The sequence below is a fragment of the Micromys minutus genome (genome assembly GCF_963924665.1).
Source record: "Micromys minutus genome assembly, chromosome: 2".
In the NCBI taxonomy this organism is placed as follows: Eukaryota; Metazoa; Chordata; class Mammalia; order Rodentia; family Muridae; genus Micromys; species Micromys minutus.
In genome coordinates, this window is record NC_137971.1 from 34,193,216 (window position 1) to 34,199,041 (window position 5,826).

Consider the following 5,826-nt stretch of genomic DNA (forward strand, 5'->3'; position numbering starts at 1 on the left):
CACATCTGGGCATCTAGTGATGAATAAGTGTGGTAGGGAACTACATCATATATTAAAAGCAGGTAAGCCAGGGCAGACTGCCCATGCAACTTGCTAGTTATTGGCAAGTTAGATTATCCTCTGACTGTATAATTAGGAAAATAGGTGTCTACATCACTGCTGTAAGAATCAGAGGGATGTTGGGGGGTCTGTGCTACTATTACTAGATCAGTAACAGCCCTGATAACCTCTAAAGATTCTAAATCTGTCAGGACCCCATGAAGTTGAGGTCTGAGATATATGTGATGCTTGTTTAAAAATCAAGGGAATCTGTTAACTTTTATCTTGAGTCCTAAGTCGATGAGCCCCGAAGCAAGGTATGCATGAGCATATGTTTATACGGGAGTCGGGGCTGGGTAGATATTGGGGTAATTGTGTCCAATTATGCACAGGAAAGAAGTAAAACAAAAGCAGGCAGACACATTCTCTTTTAAAAGCATACTAGGCCAAGGTAAACTATATTCTTCCCCCAGGGACGTGTGGTAACTGGAATGGTGCTTGCTCTGCTGTCTCTGGGGACATCCTCAGAACAGAGGGCACCTGAACACTGCACAAAGGGTGCCGAGAACTAGCCAGTACATTTCCATGGTGGCCATTCTAGTAGGACCTTCCTGAGCTGGGGGAAGACAGTTTGCATTTTGTTGAACCAGAAACTAACTATAAACAGGCTATAAATGGGTTTTCATTCATGGTCCAGCAGTGGACAACAGGAACACTGCCGTCATAATTTACATGTACAATGAGTCCACCATTACTCCACAATTCCTACGGCCACAGCTTGACTGAATAGCTTGACTGAATTTTTGGTACAAAAATTCCCTATCAGGGCATGATGCCAGTGTTCGAGTGAACGTAGAAATTGGCTGCTGTGGCTTTCAGACCAAGAGGAGCTCCAGCAGGGCCTGTGGCTCGCTCTGCAGGGCCTGTTCACCAGCACCGCTCCAGTTAGTGCCTGGCCAGCAAGACTTGACCCATGATGCAAATACAGCCCATTGGCAGTGTCCTCGGCTCTACCCTAGACATGACTTAAGAGGCCAGAGGCCAGGCAATAGCAGTGAGGAGGAAGAAAGTGAAAAGGACCAGCCACTGCTCCTGGAAACAAAGTAGCCCATGTCTTACTAGGGGTATGCTGGACCAGGGAGTAGGTGCATGAAGGAGGCAGGTACTATGTGGCTGGCACAACCGTCCTTTCATCTAGTATCCAGAGCCTACAGACTTCTCACCAGCGCCACAAGTTTCTTGCTCTCCAGTGTCCACCGTCTAGTTAGAGAACTGGAGAACTATTGCTGACTGCAGCCCAGCCTCAGCTCCCCACACAGAGGAGAGCCCCTTCCCAATCTTTTATCGAAGGAATTCCATGCCAGGGCCAGAGAGGGGGCTCAGTGGTTAAAAGCACTGGCTGCTCTTGTAGAGGATCCAGGTTCGATCCCCAGCACCCATTTTACAGCTTGCAGCCAATGGTAACTCCAGTTCTAGGAGATCCTATGCTTTCTTCTGACTTCATCAGGTAGCGGATACATGTGGTACACAGACGCATAAGCGTGCAAAATACCAATACTCATACAATAAAAAGAAAGAAAGAAAGAGAAACAAAACAAAATAGAACAAAACATCCAAGCAAGCCATAAAGAAACAGTGAAACTGGTAATGGTGGGACACACCTTTAATTCCAGCACTCAGAGGCAAGGGCAGACAAATTTCTGAGTTTGAGACCATTCTGGTCTAGATATCAAATTCTAGGTCAGCAAGGGCTATATAGTGAAACCCTGTACCCCAACATACACACACACACACACACACACACACACACACACACACAAATTCTGAGCAACTCTAAGCATAAATAGAAAACAGGCCAGTCGACAAGGACAATTGTGTGAAAAGTAGACAAGTATCCAAGCTCTGACTGATAGAGGGGCACCAACTACACCTTTGGGAATGTTTAGGAAAACCCCTTGCAGAGACTCCAGCTTCTACAGAACTGGTACAGGACCCCAGACCCTATAGAGTGAGGTCAGGACCCCAGCCCCTACAGATCTGATATAGGAAACCAGAATCAGATATAATATATCAGATTAACTTCTGATGTTATCTTCTCAGGCAAACAGAAGAGCAAGAGCTAAAGAGGCAGCTCATTGGTTAAGAGCACAGTTGTCTTGCAGAGGCCCTGGGCTCATTTCTCAGCATGGACAGGGAAGCTCACTATACCTCTAGTTTCAGGGGATCTGATACCCTCTTTTGGCCTCTGTGGGCACCAGGTATGCACATGGTGCACAAAGACACACAGTTAAAACACTCATACACATAAAACAAATCTTAAAAAAAAACAAAACAAAACAAAAAAACAACATTGATTAACAACATAAGTAAACTCCTGGAATTTAAGTAAACCACAAACTCAGAAGCTCAAGTTTTAACATCAATGTGGAATAGTCACCAGACATACAATGACATCTTTGTGCCAAAGCCACGGGCTAAAGGGAACATTTTCATTGAACCCAGAGGCAAGTGCAGAGTTATTTTTTCCAGCCTGTAATAAAGGCAAATATTTTTCATAACACACAGAGGTCCATTTTGTACCTCAGGAACCCCCACCTACATGTCACGTTCCCCTGTCTTTTTTTGGGCATTCCTTCTTACCCGCCCAGGGACACAAAAGCTGTCATTTTCAGCGAGGCAGGAAGCTAAGTCTCAGCAAACTTCCCTCAGCATTAAAGGGAGTCCACACACTCACAGGCACAGAGCCCAGGAGCTGCTGCGGAGAATTTATTTATACCCATTTGGAATTTCCTGACCAACGAACAGCCATGGCATCTAATTCCATGACACCGAGCACTGTGAGACAGCAAAATCACCAGTGAATGAAGCTGCGTGTCTCGGATCTTAACAGGCCAAGATGGACCTTCCCCCTCTCCCCCCTAACTCCTCAAATCACCCTCCCTCTCTGGGACACTGTCCTAGAAATGGAGCTTGCTAACTCTAGGAGGAGAGAAAGGCAGCCAAGGTTCATCTCTCCCCTCTTCCCAACTCCCTAGTCAGAGAGAGAAAGGCTCTATGTCATAATCCACACTATCACTCAGATTATAAGCAAGTGATTTGGTCGGATGCTGCCTCGGCCTAGGCTGGAGACTCCCTGAGGGTATTTAATGCAACAAGGGCTCTGAAGGCTGAAAACATCACATGTAAACCACAGTCTACTACCCACCCCACTTACAGCATATGTGACTTTCAAAGGCTGAGAAATCATTCCAGGACATGTAGGTTTTGTTTGGTGTGGTGGCATCAATGGGCACACTTTTGCTTCTGTTTTTAAAAATGAGTAAGCTTGTGTTTCTTTAATGATGAAGTTTATCATCATTGGGGGGGAGGAGGAAGAAAAGGTAAGCGAGCAAGCAAGCAAGCGAGCGAGCAAGCAAGCGAGCAGCAGTCTCCACCAAAGCATATAGGGTAGATGCGGCCCTATGGAAGATTTGCTGAATTATATCAGAGCACAAACAAGAGACAACAGTTCCAGATAACACCAGATATAGCCGGTGACTGGGGCTCTCAATAGACTGGCCTTGTAAGACCCCAACTAGGGACAGCTGCAAGGAAAGAGGTGAAGGCTTAGAATTCACAGGCCCTGTTTGGTTTGGTTTCTCTCCTCATCTCAGACACCATGCCTGCCGGTACCCCACCCCACCCCACCCCACCCCACCCCACCCCAGTCATTTGCCTTTGGGTCCATCTTCTAGCTGCAACCGCACAGGGAGGCTTGTGTTTGCTCTTCTTTCCAAGCAGACAGTTTTCTGTGAGAAGCTAAACTTATTTCAACCAAAGCCATGGAATTTGTCTCCCTCCCCACCTCCTTTTTAAAATACCAAATTAACCAATTGGTTCAAAGAGAAATTGAGGGAAAAACCTCAGTGCCACGGATTTTGACATATCAAGCCCCAACAATTCTAAGTTACTTTGGTCAACAACACCTCCAGTAGGTAAGAGTTGAATGTGGTTTCTTTACCTCCACCCCTGGTTTTGGAGTAAAAATAAAAACTGACCTATAATTTACACTTGCAAAGTGACTCGTGTTAACTGTGAACTTTGAGTTTTAGTAGGTACAGTTAGGGGATCTATCATCATAAACCCAGTTATAAAGGTCCCAAATGCTTTAGCATTTGCTTTCTGTAGAGAAACTGGCTTCTAGGTTTTGAATAAAGTTCTATATTATAGTCATATTATTTTAGTCAAGGCTGAGTCTTAATATTACAAAGCTATTATTAAGAATAAAACTAAGGAACTGAAGAGGTGGGTCAGTGATTAAAACCATTGTCTGAACTCTTAAGCTTTAAATCCTGGCACCAACATTGTGACTCACATCTGTCTGTAACTCTAGGTCCCAGGAGATCCGATACCCTCTCTGGCCTCTTTGGGTATTTCACACCACACACATGGTGCACATGCATGCAGGCAAACTACCCATATACACAAAATAAAATAATTAAACTAAACATTGCAATGTAGTATTTCCCAATCCAATAAAAGCATTCTGCTAGATTTTTACAAACATTATGTTCCAGTGAGAATACATTTTCCGTACACAAAGCAGTGGGTGCTAATTATTTGGCTTTTGTGTCCCGTATCTGGTGCTGTGCAGAGTCATCTATGAAGGTGAGTTCTGGCAGGTCAACAGTTATTGTATGCAAATAAATGTCTAGCCGTCTTTTGTCAGAGGAAGACAGAAGTTAGGGAGGGAAACACCGGAGAAGATGGCTTCCACTTGCCTGGAAACCACCAGTCAGAAGGGCTCTCGCCCAGATGGAAGGAAAGGCCCATTTTCCTTCATTCTCATCAGACAGAGGTAGCAAGAAGGCAAAGAGCTGGGGGAGGCGAGGATTCTCTGAGGCTGCTTCTCGGACAGATGGGGAGTAGACGGAAAGAGTGACTTTCAAGAAGGAGGCTCTGTGCAGTCACCAGGCTGCTGTGGCGGTTCTACCATGGCTTGACACCAGGCCAGGGGCCTCAGAGCTCTGGGAGTACGAGTAAAAATACCTGTGGCCCTCAGCTCTGCCATTCCATGGTGTTAGCATAGCAAGACTGCCTCCCTCACCCCCACAGTCTACCCTTCACCAAGAGGGAAGAGCAAAGCTGAGTGCTAATGCAGACCCCACGGTGGATACCTTAGGGTGCCCGTATCTCTCCCTTTCTTGCTTCCCTGTTTCACAGAGCCCTCCCAGCCTTACCCGAGAGCAGGAACACACCTACGAGGTGTCATTCTTGCTCCAGCCTGCCCACATGCGTCCCCACCTCTCCCCGCTGCCTACTGTCTGTCCTTCTGCCATTAGCCACCAGCACCTTTCCAAGCGCTTTCACCGTGAATGATCTCATCCACCCTCACGGCAACCCTGCAAAGCAGGTGTGACCACCTCTGCATTTCACAGGCCAGCTCACACCATGCACACGCACAGATTCCTGCTGCTGCTGCCCTGATGGCGGATTGCACTGTACAACCAGGTGCATTCACTCCGTTCTACACCTTTCCTGGAGGCAAAGAGGGTCTGGGTAAGAGAGCTGGCGTTTCCAAAGCATGGGGAAGGTTAAGCTAATACAGTCACATTATTATACTAAACCTAAATAAAAAAAAAAACTGAGAAAATCCCTCTATAAGATCAGGCTGTAGGTAAGCTTGTAGGACATTTTCCTCACTAGTGATTAATGGGGAGGGCTTAGTCCATTGTGGGCTCCCTCTTCTCCCAGGCTGTGGTCCTGGGTTCTATAAGAGAGCAGGCTGAGCAAGCCTTGGGGAGCAAG